We start from the raw sequence: 16,809 nt of genomic DNA, 5'->3' as shown, positions 1-16,809 counted from the left end.
CAGTTTGGTGGTGTGCGGTGAGACATTTCTTGTGTAAAATAGGTGCCCTAATAATAATAATGCATTACAGTTACTTAGCACTTTCACAGGCGCTCAAAGACGCTTTACTATTTGATGTATTATTCCCTGGTGGTGGTGAGTGACTTACGGCCCCTCCAACGACCACCAAACATCCAACCACATTCATTTGTAGGCAAGTGTCTTGCCGAGGGTCACAGCGATGACATGCACTTGGGTGAGGATATAAAGCAGCGACCCTCCAGTTGCAGGACATACTCTTACCATCTGCACCACGCCACGGAAACACTAATCTAGCACGCAAAAGAATACTAATGAAATATTGATTGTGGGGGTATAACTGAACTAAATGAGTATAAAGTTCAGGAGGCCATTATGCAGCAGTTTATTCAGTGGCTGGCGAATGATTACATCATATCTGGCTATGTGGCTTTTACATAAATTGAAAGAGTATTGTGGCTCCCACAGACTGCATTGTTAACAGAGAGATGTTAAATGGATGTCTTTCCAAAAGTCAGCTTGGGGATGTGATGCCTCTGCTGGCTATCCTCTGAACACTGGAACATCAAGATGCTTTGTACTTTAATCCGTGTTTATTGATCATGATGTGATGATGCGCTCTGCCTGAGGGATCAATGTTTTTTCTTTGTATAATGGGGTTAAATTCTGGTAATCATAATCAGCTCTGTATTTTTTTCTTTATCAACACAAGCAAGGGTATTCAGTGCTGCTCCCAAAGGCTGTGGTTTAATCTTTTTTTTTTTTTTCCTAGCGAGAGAAAACTGCGTGGATAAACTCAGAACCGAGGACAGAGCCAGATAAAAGCAGGTCCAGTGCTACCGCCACTTATATGCTCAATGTCTGCTCTCTGGATGGTGTGAATGTGAGTATGAATGATTGTCTATCTCTGTATGTGCCCTGCGACTGACTGGCGACCAGTTCAGGGTGTAGTATGCCTTTCGCCCAAAGTAAGCTGGGATAAGCTCCAGCACCCAGTGACCCTGAATAGGATAACCAGCGTAGAGAATGGATGGATGGATTGTATTTTCTTCTACAGATGAAGGACAAAAAACACAGACACATTTTAGGTGTACAGTATAACCAATGAACAAATTAGATTTGCAATGGTCTGTTCTTTAGCCTTTGTATTTCACCATTTCTGTTATTAAGAATTTGTTTAATTCATTGCTGATTATATATTTGTGTCCCTGAAAAGGTTTTGTTGTCATATAAGCCTAAATGTGATCTTCTCTGTGACAATTGTGTACCTCCAAGTTTGTGGGTTTTGTGATGAATCCAACTCTTTCTTCGCACCAGGTATTGTTCAACAACCATATGGTATCTGATGCAACTAAAACCTATAGGAGTGTAACGTTTCAATAGCAAAATGTGAGGTCTGCATTGGTATAGGACTGCATCCATTATGCTTTAAATGTGGTCCATAATTATTGCTATTAACCGGGCCAATAGCATGAGCGCGTGTACCTCATCCTGAATGGGCAATTATTTCCAAAGGAGTGTTTCTACTATTTTGATTGGCCTTTTCATGATGACTAGCAGCGTATGTAACTTTCTGCTACGGAAGATCAGCATGTCACATCTGGTAGATGCAACTGCTAAAAGCTGCCCCCACTCACCCTCAACTCTGGGTAACATAGATAAATACACAGCTTTAATTACAATGGACAACAAAGTGTGAGTATGCGACAACACACCTACCTTGTTGTAAGACTTTAGAAACCTGAACTAACACTGTGATTTTATTATCGTGACACACAGTGACACTGACACAGTAAGTCAGGAACATTGCAATACACAAGTCACATGTCATCGTTCTCAATTGTTGGTATTAATCTGTGAAGTTCCATCTATCCATTCTCTACCGATTATTGTGCTTAAAATCTTTCATTAGCAAATATCAACATGCTGATCAAAGTCAGGTATCAATTTGTTGCAGAGCTGTCAATGTTGCGCGACTTTGGGGGGTTAGAGCTCAAGAGACACTCTTGGCAGTAATTACCAACCCCTGACCTTTTTACCATAGTATTTACCATCATGGCTTAAAAGTAAATTACACAGCACAAATAAAAAGGCCCTTGAGCAAAACTTTCTTCAGACTGCTGCTGTCACGAACGGAAGAGAGGATAGGACCCAAAACAAATGGACAGTTTCAAAAAGAGATGTTTAATATACGGGCAGAGGTCGGTACACAGGCAGGCAATCCAAAAAAGGCAACAGTATCCAAAAACGTGAGGCAAAAAGGCAAGGTCGATAATCGGAACAGGGTCTAGTCTTACTGTGAGTCTGTGACGTGGAAAGAAGGAATGCTGTAACGCGACGACAAGGTACAACGAACTGGCGACAAGAAAGAATGAGACACGAGGTTAAATCCAAGGGGTAATTAGAGTGAACGAGGCACAGGTGGTGAAGATGCTCTCAGGAGCAGGTGTGTACGAGGCAGGGGGAAAACAACAACCGGAACACACACCCATGACAGCTGCTTTGTAACATACAGTAAAACCCTGGCAATTGTGACATTCACACTGTCATATCGTAACAGCTTCATTCAGAGGTTATTTAATTAATAGTTAATATTTTTTTTTTGCTTTTCTTTTCTACTTGCAAATACTGTGTTACCAAAACCACATGAATATTAATTTGTTCATTCCTTTTAAAGTTGGTTAGTGTCCCTGCCGCAACTCCTAATAGTGACTGGCAAATTTCCTTTGTCTTTTTAAAAGTTCTTTTACACCACAATAAAAAAAAACAACCTAATTTACTTTTTTCAGTTTCCAGTGATTTCAATTACCATTGTTTTAGCAGGAAAGCTCCTACAGTGTCACTTGCTTTCATTCACATATTGAGGAAGACAGTATATTGTAGATATTAAGCCAGTGCAGACTGTTCCTGCCTGGATTTGCTTGCAGGTTATCTACCATAACATGCTACTGTTACAGGTAATTTCTCAAACATGAAATCACATTTGCAAACAGTTTTGTTGAAACATCTTATAAGCACTGAAGGTAAATTAGGTTGCACTGTTTTATTTTGCGCTGTTCAGCCATTGCATTGACTCAGCACTATCTTTTCCGCTATGATTGAAATATTTCTTTTAGCCACCGCAAAGGGTCAGAAAAGTAATTAACCCTGTTCTGCGTGCATCAACAGAAGACCAGAGACAAGCAATCTTCGTTTTTAGGCACACACGCAGACACATATGGACGCTCACACACACATAAAACAATAACATTGCATTTGAATGGATAAATCAATGAAACATCTTTTTGTTTTATAGCAGCTTTAAATGGATAGACTTAATCATTAACAAGTTGCTTACTATTCATATCACTGCACTCCATTTAAGGCATTTTTAAAAACCGAAGGAACATTACAGGAGAAGGGACTTCTTTACCAATACACATGGCTTGTCTTTACTTTTATTGTCCTTTGTCCCATCTAGTTTTTCACTAAGCAGCTGTCTGTTCAGCTTTATGCCTGTCCTCCACCCATCTGCTCCCCAGTGTCAGACAGTTTCAATTTAAGAGAGAGCCACAAAAGTGTTCAGAGGGCTTTAATGGCTGTGGTATTTTTCAACCCAGTGTGTACCACCTGGAGACTGTGTTCTAAGTGATTTCTTGCTGTGTTCTTTAGTGTTTCAACCCCCTATGATTTTTCTTTCATAAATAAGCTTGTACCGTCACATAATGGTAGGCTTTCTATACACAGCAGGATATTTCTTTTAGCGTTATATGGCTAATGTTCAATGAATCATTTTCTGTTTAATTGTGCAGCATTGTTCAGTTTCTTCATCTTGGGGTTGTCATGGGTGAGTCAAGTATTCATAGAATGCGACACAGAGCACTGACATAATCAAAAAAGTTGTGTGGTGGTCAAGCAAAAAACCAAGCCAAAAAGGGAGCTCTGAAAATGTGACCTCCTCTCGTAGCATTTGGGCATTCAGCCAAAGTGATTCATCAGTCCTTCATTATAATGCTTGCATCATGCTGCCATTATTTGGTTGAGATCGCAGAAGATGGATATTCACTTTCGTGCATCATTTAACCAAAAGATGACAGCTGCAGTTAGCTACAATTGCAATAAATTCAAAACAAACTTGCTCTCCCAGCAAAATCCACGAATACCGTTCCAAATAAATAAAATCACTCCAAACGTCAAAACCTAGTAACACCCCTGGTCTTATGGATAGACATCTACAGTGGGTACGGAAAGTATTCAGAGCCCCTTAAATTTTTTAAGGGGCTTTGTTATATTGCAGGCGGCACGGTGAACGACTGGTTAGAGCGTCTGCCTCACAGTTCTGAGGAGTGGGGTTCAATCCCCGGTCCCGCCTGTGTGGAGTTTGCATGTTCTCCCGATGCCTGGGTGGGTTTTCTCCGGGCACTCCGGTTTCCTTCCACATCCCAAAACATGCATGGTAGGTTAATTGATAACTCAAAATTGCCCGTAGGTGTGAATGTGAGTGTGAATGGTTGTTTGTTTGTATGTGCCCTGCAATGGCTGGCAACCAGTTCAGGGTGTACCCCGCCTCCTGCCTGATAATAGCTGGGATAGGCTCCAGCACGCCCACGACCCTAGTGAGGAGAAGCGGCTCAGAAAATGGATGGATGTTATATTGCAGCCATTTGCTAAAATCATTAAAGTTCATTTTTTTCCCTCATTAATGTACACACAGGCGGCATGGTGAACAACTGGTTAGCTCATCTGCCTCACAGTTCTGAGGACCGGGGTTCAAATCCCGAGCCCGCCTGTGTGGAGTTTGTGGGGTTCTCCCCGTGCCTGCGTGGGGTTTCTCCCCTCAAAACATGCAGGGTAGGTTAATTGAAGACTCTGAATTGCCCGTTCGTATGAATGTGAGTGTGAATGGTTGTTTGTTTATATGTGCCCTGCGATTGGCTGGCGACCAGTTCAGGGTGTAACCCACCTCTCCCCCGGAGTCGGCTGGGATAGGCTCCAGCCTGCGCGCGACCCTAGTGAGGATAAGTGGAACGGAAGATGAATGAATGAAGGTACACACAGCACCCCATATTGACAGAAAAAAACAGAATTGTTGAAATTTTTGCTGATTTATTAAAAAACTAAAACTGAAATATAAGTATTCAGACCTGGACAAGGTTACAAAAAAAGTTCTGCTGCACTTAATAATCCTTAAATGGAAGACGTTTGGGAGAACCAGAACCCTTCCTAGAACTGGCCGTCCGGCCAAACTGGGCAATCGGGGAAGAAGAGCCTTGGTGACAGAGGTAGAGAAGAACCCAAAGATCACTGTGGCTGAGCTCCAGAGATGCAGTCGGGAGATGGGAGAAAGTTCTAGAAAGTCAACCATCACTGCAGCCCTCCACCATTCAGGGCTTTATGGCAGAGAGGCCCGATGGAAGCCTTTCCCCAGTGCAAGGCACATGAAAAACTGCATGGAGTTTGCTAAAAAAAACAAAACAAAAAAAAAACACCCGAAGGACTCCAAGATGGTGAAAAATAAGATTCTCTGGTCTGATGAGACCAAGATAGAACTTTTTGGCTTTAATTCTAAGCGGTATGTGTGGAGAAACCCAGGCACTACTCATCACCTGTCCAATACAGTCCCAACAGTGAAGCATGGTGGTGGCAGCATCATGCTGTGGGGGTGTTTTTCAGCTGCAGGGACAGGGGGACTGGTTGCAATCGAAGAAAAGATGAATGCATCCAAGTACAGAGATATCCTGGACGAAAACCCTTCTCTAGAATACTCAGGACCTCAGACTGGGCCGAAGGTTCACCTTCCAACAAGACAATGACCCTAAGAACACAGCTAAAATAACGAAGGAGTGGCTTCAGATCAACTCCGTGACTGTTCTTGAATGGCCCAGCCAGAGCCCTGACTTAAACCCAATTAAGCATCTCTGGAGAGATGCCTTTCCACCAACGTTCACCATCCAGCCTGATCTGCAAGGAGGAATGGCAGAGGATCCCCAAATCCAGGTGTGCAAAACTTGTTGCATCATTCATTAAAAGACTCATGGCTGTATTAGCTCAAAAGGGTGCTTCTACTAAATATTGAGCAAAGGGTCTGAATATTTATGGGTGTGTGATATTTCAGATTTTCTTTTTTAATACATCTGCAAAGATTTCAACAATTCTGTTTTTTTTTCTGTCAATATAGGGTGCTGTGTGTACATTAATGAGGGGAAAATGAACTTAAATGATTTTAGCAAATGGCAGCAATATAAGAAAGAGTGAAAAATGTATATTTTGGTGGTCTGAATATCTGTGGATATACTGTACACATACAGTATGTTTGTGCTCTGTCTCTATGTCTGTCTCTATACAAAGTTCACTCCTCCATCCATCCATCCACCCATCCATCCATTTGCTGTACTGCTTGTCGCGAGTACCGTATTTTCATGACCATAAGGCACACCGTATTATAAGGCGCAGTCCCAGTTACGGGGTCTATTTCTGTATTTAACACATACATAAGGCGCAGGCGGCGGCACGGTGGCCGACTGGTTAGAGCGTCAGCCTCACAGTTCTGAGGACCCGGGTTCAATCCCCGGCCCCGCCTGTGTGGAGTTTGCATGTCCTCCCCGTGCCTGCGTGGGTTTTCTCCGGGCACTCCGGTTTCCTCCCACATCCCAAAAACATGCATGAATTGGAGACTCTAAATTGCCCGTAGGCATGACTGTGAGTGCGAATGGTCGTTTGTTCCTATGTGCCCTGCGATTGGCTGGCAACCAGTTCAGGGTGTACCCCGCCTCCTGCCCGATGACAGCTGGGATAGGCTCCAGCACGCCCGCGACCCTAGTGAGGAGAAGCGGCTCAGAAAATGGATGGATGGATGGATAAGGCGCAGGCATGGTAAAACATACGCTAGCTAAAAACATACGGTAGCATGCATGCACGCTAAAACAATGTTTTTAAAAAGGCAGCGGGAGCAAAACTGAGTTTGGTTTTACTTTATTGAAGTATTTAACAATGTACTCACGTTATTCTTTTTTATCAATCCTCATCCCCAAATCCATCAAAGTCCTCATCTTCTGTATCCGAAATGAACAGCTCGGCAAGTTCTGCAACAAACACGTCGTTTTCCCTCTCGTCATTGTCAGAGTCAGTCTCATTGCCGGGGGGCTGTTCAGCAATGATGCCGACTTTCGCGAAAGCTCGGACAACAGTAAAAGCAGACTTCTCGTGCCCCGTTGTACGTATCGCTACCGTGCTGGTCCCCTTCTTCTCTTCAGTGTGGTTCACAGGGATGTCGAATGTGAGCGGCACCTCGTCCATGTTGGTGATGTGTTTGGGCTTGATGTGTTTGTTGGCAATCTTTTTACATCAGTAGGAGCGGAAGATGGCCAGCTTTTCCTTGTAATCTGCCGAAGGTTGTTGCGCCATGGTAGTCCTTGCGCGGATGGATAGATGGCGCCGTTCATAAAACGAAAGGACCAAGACGGACCTCCTTGAAAAAGTTCGATTTTCATTTCTTCTGCAAGCGTTATTGCCCTCAGTCGAATGGGGACTGTAGAGACGCTTCTCCCGGCTGTTCTTTGATCATTAATCCATTGCTCAAGTTGGTCTTCCAACTCGGGCCACCTCGACTTGTTTCCACGGAAACTCAGCTTCGTCTTCTTGACTTGGCGAAGCTCGTTTTCCCATTCCTCCACTTGTGAACCATAGATTCGTTTATCTTGAATTCTCTCACGGCTGCTCGATTCCCATGTTTCTCCGCGTAACTGACAGCTTGCAGTATAAACTCTCTTCGTAGATGCCATTTTCAGGGGTCCTTCGCCAAACCGATGTTGTTTTGCACAATGCACATACCGGCGCTATATACCTACTGGGGGCGTGGCTTTAGCGTCCTACTTCACGCGCACCCTTCCCCCTTTACGTCCGCATGCTGTCCTCAGCCACGTCCGCTTTTCCTCTGTATAAGCAGCGTGTCGGCAGGAAATGCTCCCAGTCAGTCAAGTGGAACACTCATCACACAACAACATTTATAGGCGCACGACTTTTAAGTGCGCCTTATGGTTTTGAAAATATGGTACGCCTATTCCAACTTACTTTGGAGCGAGAGGCAGGGTAACCCCTGGACTGGTTGCCAGCAATCGTAGGGCACATGTAGACAAATAACCATCCACACTCACATTCACACCAATGGAGAACATAAGAAGTCTTCAATTAACTTACCATGCATGTTTTAGTAATGTGGGAGGAAGCAAGAATACTACAAGAAAACCCACAAAAGCACGGGGAGAACATACAAATTCCACACGCAGATCTGCACCTGGGCATCTCGGCTGTGAGGCAGATGTGCTAACTACTCGTGTACTGTGCTACCCCATTGCCCCTGTGAATTATATGTATTGTTTCTTTAAATGAGAGCCTGACAATGATGATTCATAGTTCTTGAGGTAGCTGAAATTACCAATATCAGAAATGCCGCCAAGCTGTACCAAAACAGTAACGAAAGTATTTACAGTATATTGTTTTATAACATTATTTAACAATATTTATAATTTCATATGTACAGTAAATATAAAAGGTCAACACCCCTCTGTTCAGGGTTTTGTAATATAAAAAATAAGACCAAAATAAATAATTGCAAAACTTCCTCAGGTTAATGCGACCTATAACCTCTCACTAGGGTGGTGGGTATACCTCAGCTGATTCTGGGCAAGAGGCAGGGTACACCCTGAAGTGGTTGCCAGCCAATCGCAGGGCACATTTAAAGAAACAACTATTAACAGTCACAATCACAATCACATTCACACCTACGGACAATTTAGAGTCTTTAATTAACATACCATGCATGTTTTTGGAATGTGGGAGGAAACCGGAGTACCTGGAGAAAACCCACGCAGGCACAAGGAGAACATGCAGCCCTCACACAGGGAGGCCAGATTTGGACCTCAGAACTGTGAGCTAACCAGTTGCCCACCGTGCCGCCGACCTATAACCTGTACAACGCCGTTGAATAAAACAACAACAGCAACAACATTCGAGCAGGGAAGTAAAAATACACAGAAATATTGTATAACTTGGATGTGTTTAGAATCAACAAATCACATTCAAACTCATGTTAAATGGGAGTCAGCAAGCACGTGCCACCTGAAAAAACAAGTGCCTCTGATTAACCCCAAATACAGCTGTTCTAGTAGGCTTTTCGTGATATTTTTGTTGCTTTCTGATAAACCCAATCTTGCAGCCAAAATACTGCCACTCGCAGTCCAAAAGCTCCAGCTGTTAGAGGCAAACTGGTCTTGACTTCAGCACGCGCAAAGCATCTTTTAATGCAACAGCAAGCCTGTACTAATTAATACAAAGAGCCTGCTGAGTGAAAATATGGCTTCAGCCTGTCTTAAATTAATCGGTGGCTCATTTGGCAATGGAAAGTTTACAAAACAGACTGAACTGTGAATTAGGAAACATCATGAGGAAACATTTGTGCTGCCACATCTCTGGTAACTTTTAGTTGTAGGCATGCACCATTGAGATGCAAACAAATGCCATCAAAGGTGACAGAGTAGTACTGCGAACACATACACAACCTAGTTGTACAACATCACTCCAGTGAGAAATAAATTCCGTCAGTACCTTTGAAACATGATCAGTGATTAGCCATGTTAGACTCAACGAACACTAAAGGCAATTGAGCTGAGCAACAGTTAATGTACAAAAATTATAAAACATAACAAGCATTTATTTGGTATTTTTAATTAGCAAATCATGTTTAGGAACAAAAGAAATGTCGTTCGAAATTTTCTACATTTTTCAATTCATTCAATGATTTTTAAATGACGAGCACATTACATACTGTATATCCAAACAATTTTACCTATCAGCTTTAGGTATGACATAATTCTGCAGAGCTTCCTTTTCGCTGCTTTTGAAAGCAACATCCTGAAAGCATAATTTGATAGCCATGGCAATTGAACCACTGAAATATGAATTCTTGCTCTCAGCAGTAGTCAGTAAAGCCCTATTAGCATGAATTTTCGTCCTGTTGATTTTAATACTAGGTCAGCAATAAACACAGTAAACTAAATGTCTCATCCCAAACAATAACTCAGCTTTAATTTAGAAAACAGAATAACGTACCTTCCAGTAATCAGTGGGCCTTTAATGCTAGATGGATAGGCTTATTATATTGTGGTGTGGTATGTGTTTACAGTGATCACCGAGCTTCTCAGAAAACACATGGGAGCAGACAACTGTAAATGTTAAATGTGTTCAATATTTACAATGCAAATGTTTACATGTGTGGTTAACACAGAGTTTGGCCAATGCATGGACTCCATGAACGTGACGTGAAATAGAACGATAGCCAATTAGGAATGACCTGAAGCTCACGTGGTTGCCAGACACAAATAGAGGAGAACTTGGTTGTGTCGAGTGTTTATAGCCAATAACACATCTCAAGTCCATTCTTATCCTCACTAGGGTCGCGGGCGTGCTGGAGCCTATCCCAGCTATCTTGGGGCGAGAAGCAGGGTACACCCTGAACTGGTCGCCAGCCAATCGCAGGGCACACAGAAATAAACAACCACTCGCACTCACATTCACACCTACGGGCAATTTAGAGTCTTCAATCAACCTACCCTGCATGTTTTTGCGATGTGGGAGGAAACCGGAGTACCCGGAGAAAACCCACGCAGGCACGGGGAGAAATGCAAACTCCACACAAGCGGGGCCGGGATTTGAACCCCGGTCCTCAGAACTGTGAGGCAGATGTGCCAACCAGCTGCAGTGTAGCTACCAGATAAGATAACAGTTACCATGGCTTCAATAATTCTTTCTTCTTTGCCTGTTCCAGCAGTCTGGATGCCCGGTCGCACCAAGCTCACTGGTCTTCATACAACGACGGACATCATGTGTGTTGCGTTGGTCATCTGGTGTACCGTACACCGGACATGAGCAGTTAGCACTCATATGAGGATATTTTTCTTCATGTGTGGGGTATTTCAATTTTCCAAAAGATGTTAAAAAATCTTTATGCATGTATGCCACTTAAAAAGCATACACTAACACTCAATCAATCAATTCATTATTCTTTAACTTTACCTTTATGTCATAAGGTACTGTGAAAAAGGATTGTTGATGTCTTTGTTTAAGGATTCAGTTGCTGTTCGTGTATTTTGTTTATTGGTAGTTGTGTTAACATTTTGTTTGTGGTTTGGTTACTGTTTAAGGCCTGGTACACACATACTATTGTTTATCTGTTATAGAGCCCAAACATGAAGATACAAAAATCAGGGATTTATCCTAACAGTTTTGATCATACTGTGTGGTGTTCTCTGATAATCTCAACACAGCACACACACACATCTATATACAGTATGTATATAAAATTGTTAAGTGGAGTCAAGAAAGACTTTAAATTTTTTTTTTTAGAAATGCATTTATATTATATATATATATACACTCAGAGTGCTACTTAAAATAAACTGAAATACAAACACAAAGGACCATCAAAAAAAGTGCAACATTTTGTGTATTGTTGAAGTATTGAAGGAGCAGCAACAGATGCAATAGACAGCCACTGTACATACAGTATATACAGCAATGGCTAATGGGCTCTCTCTTTTATGGTCCTTTTCCACCTTTACCGAAACCTTCAAGGCACTCAAAACGTTTAACACTTTCTCCTCATACATCTATTGATGATGTATCATCAGGAGCAACTGGGGGTTCAGCATCTTGCTCAAGGACACTTCGGCATGGTCACAGGTGCTCAAGATCAAACAACCTTAAGGTTAGGAGATGGCCACTCTACCCCCTAAGCCATGCCGCCCCTGGGCAGAGTATAGCAGTGTTCTCTTGCACTCTCGTCTCCCTTGCTCCCGTTTGTCTGCTCACTGCTTTACTACTACTGCGATATCAATGTCTTCAACTAATGGCGTGACAGTAGTGATGTGTCGGTCGCGAACGAAATGGCTCTGAGATCCAGATCTTTGAAGTGAACTGATTGGCAGCCGCTGTCTTTGTTCGCTTTAGAGAGAGCCAGCATCTGATTGGTAAATATTTGTGGGGTCGTCATGCTCTCTCTTTCTCTAACTGCGCCAAGTATGGCGTCAGGTGGCTATCAATAAAAGGAGAGCTCAAACTACGTAGAAACGAGCGTAAAAACTGAAACTGAAGAGGTAAAAATAATATTGTGGGGTGTAAAATTATTATTGTGGGACATAAAAAAATCGAGAGGGCGCACGCAATTAAAATGCTTGCTCACTTTTGCAAAACCACCTCTCACTTTCTGATTTCCACACTCGCTTCCGTTCTCTTTGCTCTCAATTCTGATTTCTCTCTCAGTTTTATTTTCTCCTTGCGCTCGAGTCTTCACTGAGCTGCGCTTGCTTCCAATTTTACAGGGGATGACGTCGGATTAAGACTTGACTAGACGATCACCAATCGCTAGCTGGGGGCTGGGTTCAACAGAGCCAAACTTTACATTTGGACGATGAGCACTACGTGGAGCCATGGCATCTGGAGATAATTTGAGGCTTTTAGTCCGTCAACTAGCAAATATTAATGCTTTTGTACAATGAATGCGACACAAGGTCCTCCTTTTTAATTGATTATTATTTAATTTGGCTAACGTTGCTATTTTAGTGAGGCATTAAGGTATGTGTTGAAATACTTAAAAGACTGGTAGCATTACTTAGCTAACAATCAGCAGTCAATGACAAGTCATTGTACTGGCTGCTAAAAGTGTCTTATAAAGATATGTTAGTGATTCTTTTACATTCTGCCACATAAGTTAATTAGGAGGTGGAAAGTAACAAATTACATTAACTCACGTCACTGTAACTGAGCAGGTTTTTGTGTACTTGTACTTTTTGGTTATTTAAAAAATGTGCAATTTTACTTTTACTTTTAGTTAAGTATGTTTTTGTGTACTTATTGTACTACACTACCTTTTCAATCACATCTGTTACTGAGTTTATGGTGGCCTGAATTAAAAAATAATTCATAAACCACATTTTACAGACTGTACACAAAAGTGAACAAAATAAGCAACAAAATAGACAAAGAGGAACAAAATAAGAAATCAAAAAGGCAAAAAAATAGCAAAATAAGGAACAAACTAGACAAAACAAACAAAAAAATGAACAAAATACAGAACAAAATAGACAATGAACAAATTGAATTGAAGTGACTGCTTCACCCTCTTAAAAAGCACTTCAGTAAGTTTTAAACAAGGTACTTTTTACTTTTCCTTGAGTACTTATTTAGACCAGTGCTTTTAGTTGTACATAACTAAAATTTCATCAAAGTAGTAGTAGTAGTTACTTGAGTAGCATATTTCTGTACTCTTTCCACCTCGGCAATTACTATAAATAATTGAAAGAAATGTCAAATGGGCTCAATCAAATCCACGAAATGTCTTTCAGAAATCTTCACGGTAAAGAAGGGTTTGGTGCAGATCAGCGTGATGTCAACACTGACTGTCTTTTCATTTGTCGTAGGGCACGATGAGGGAAATAGTGGCATCTGCACAAAACCTTATAACTGTAATCAACAGCAATCTCCTGTGACTCAAGTCCAAAGACACGGAAATGGGCACAGTATCACTCCACAGCTCCAACATCAGCCCCCAGTACAGTAAAAAAATGACAATGTACTATTTTGTTTTCTAATTAATAAATTATTGTACAACTTGTCAAAAATGTAATGCATATTTTACATGTAGTAATTATTTTATTCCTGCGATTGGTTGGCAACCAGTTCAGGGTGTACCCCGCTTCCTGTACATAGATAGCTGGGATGGGCTCCGGCACTCCCGCGACCCTTGTGAGGATAAGCGGCTCAGAAAATGGATAATTATTTTATTATTTCAGATCATTACTAGGCTTTTTTTAAAAAGGGCTACAGGGAAAGATAAGATTTGTTCGCCAGAAATGCCACGCATGACAACAAAAAGCATTGCAGTAAGTCACCCTGTGATCATGGTTTTCTTATCCTTGCAAATTCAAATGTGTGCTTATTAATTGATTATTTTTTGTTAGTTGAATATGCAAGACTGTGATGCCGATGTGGAAATTGTCCCACCTACAGAAACATCCAAACAGGTATTTTTTCACTTTAACTGACTTTTTAAAGAGAAAAACCTATATAACCTGTTAATGTTTAGGTTATATGGAACATTATGTTTCCAGGCTGAGCATGCTCTTAATGTCCTAGAGGTACATGAAAGCACATGCGGTGAGAGGTAAGTGGCTAAAATATTATACTGTATATACATTGAAATTTGGTACTTCATAATCCAATGTGATACAATAGAGTATACAAATGCGTGGTCATTACTTTTTTGCAGACAACGGGGAAACCTAACTCTATGTGATGTAGAAGCTGCAAAACTCAAAAGGTCAGATCTTAATAAAAAAAGTAGATACTGTAAGTGTGAAAATAAACGGGCTAATTTGTGGTATGTTCTAATTTTCAGTCTTGATGATATATTGCAAAGCCTAGCAGAAGAAGTGGATAACTCGAAGACATTTTCTGTTTGTGTCACGAAATCGAACTTGCTTTGAAGCAATGGCAATGACAAATGACATCTACTCCAAAATGCTCCCTCAGTGTTTGTTTTTTGGGTGAAGCAGGTGTAGATACAGGTGCCTTAAAGAAAGAGTTCCTTACCAGTAACAGTCAATTTTGTAATTTTGCTGTTTCACTTATTATTTCTGATATTCTATGATGATGCTGCTTTAGTTATATGCAGTGTATCATTTTGGCAGTCTGGAATTGAAGTGCGCTACTTTGAGCCTGGTACTGACAACAAAGGAAAGAATCCTATATACTCAATGAGTGCTCTGGGGGAAAAGTACTTCAGGATCCATCAAACATTGCTCTTAAGATAACAATTTGCTGTATGTATATGAAACAAATTATTGTATATATGTATGCATTTATCTTCTAATATCTTCAGGAGCTTTGGGGAGATCACTGCCGTAAGCTTGGCACAAGGAGGTCCAACACCTGACTTTATGCGGGACTGGTGTTACACCTATCTTGCAACAGGAGATATGGACAGTTTAGTGGTGACCCCTGAAGATGTCACACATACAGAAGCAGTTGAGTTGATTGAAAAGGTAAATACCTTCATTTAAGAGTTAAGATTCATGCATAACATTTGCGCACTTATACTCAGTGAGTATCCATCAAATCATGTGCATTTAATATGTTAAATGTTATGGGTAAAAAGAGCCACTGATGAAGAACTACAGTCTTGCTGATGATCTACTTGCCTGTGGATATACAGGTGTCATAAAGGCAGACAAAAGGGACTCAATGATAAGGTTTGTAATTACATCTCAATCAGTGTACTAAATTATCAAGCTGCATAATATAGTTTTATTATGGAAGTGTAAATGCTACAAAAATACTACTGATTTTGCCTCTCAGAACAATTGTTCTGCATTCCCTGACTCCACTACTACCCATGCTTGAGCAACTGCGAAAAGGCTTCAAGCTGTACAACCTTCAGATGTAATGAAAGAAAACATCGACCTCTGTCGACCCTTGTTTGTGCCACTTGGGGATAATAAGGTACATGCATGCAGCCGTATTTCAGCTATACAGACATTCTGTATAATGCATTGCAAACATAACTACAGTTGGTAATTCTGTCTTTTCTAGCCTGACACAAACTTCATTATGGCAAGCTGCAAACCCCACTTGAGTGAGAAGGGTACCTTAAGATACAGTCTGGAACAAAATGTCCTGAACCACTTCCAAGATTTTCTCCAGGGGCTTGGAGAAGATGAAGGTAAAAATCTATCGTAGCACATTCGAGTTACATAAGTTTTATTATTAATAATGCCAGCAGAAAACATTTCTGAAATTTCATCTCACTAGGATCTGAGTCAGATCAACAGGAAACAAAAGAGTCTGATCCTGAAGAAGTTTTGAACACCAAGCCTCTGAGTGTTCAAGCAGTCCTACAATGGATAACTGGTCAGGCTCACAAGCCAGTACTTCCAAATGAGAAACACAATTTTGAAATTCACATTGAGTTTAAACATGACTGCCAACCAGAAATGCATGACATTTGTTTCCCAATTGTCAGTGCTTGTGCTCGGTCCATAACCTTTCAAGTTGCACACATGAAATCATATGCTGATTGTAAACATGTGATAACTCTGGCCCTACGCGTTAGAAATGCATTTGGCAGAGTTTAAACTGTTGCACCGCGTCTGTTCTTACATTCATGTTTCAGTCTCAAACCTGAGAATTTTGTTTCATATGTACTGTAAATGTTCAAAAAAGTTTGACAAAATTTGGAATTTCATGTCATTTATGCTGATTTGTGTTCTCAAAACCCAGAGAGTTTTCATCAGCAAGCATTCGGTGACTGACAATAGTCATTGGGCACTTGTCAGAAAGTGATGTACGTATTGTACAACATTCAAACCACCATCCACAACGACACTCCACAAACAGGACAACACACCTCTGGTTATGAATACTCTTTCCTCACACGAAGCTGCCTCGCCCTGTACCTTGCACTGTGAACATGCAGCGGGCTATTCACATATTTTCAACTCCTTCCTCTGCTCTTACTCTGTATTAAGAGAAAAGCAAGTTGTTCAATGAGATGACAACAACATCAGCTTTGAAGTAATATTATAACACTATTAATGTGTGATTCATATTTTGCTGTAGTGAACACTGCAATATGTTTTTCTGGTACGCCAGACTTTGGAAAAAGTAGAGTTTAAATGCTCAAATAAAATTTTCCATGGAAGGCATCTTTCAAGACAATTATGTATGCTTTCATTTTAGAGCACCTCAAAAATATATTCATAA

General features: G+C 41.1%; 1 pseudogene; it reads left to right on the top strand.

The window, feature by feature from the left end:
- The window catches only part of LOC133465503 (uncharacterized), an 84,508-nt pseudogene extending 67,903 nt beyond the window's left edge, over positions 1-16,605 (top strand).
- The last annotated feature ends 204 nt before the right edge of the window (positions 16,606-16,809 follow it).

This window comes from Phyllopteryx taeniolatus, chromosome 1 (assembly GCF_024500385.1).
Source record: "Phyllopteryx taeniolatus isolate TA_2022b chromosome 1, UOR_Ptae_1.2, whole genome shotgun sequence".
NCBI lineage: Eukaryota > Metazoa > Chordata > Actinopteri > Syngnathiformes > Syngnathidae > Phyllopteryx > Phyllopteryx taeniolatus.
The sequence above is the reverse complement of the archived record's forward strand: the minus strand, read 5'-3'. Positions and strand labels throughout refer to the sequence as shown.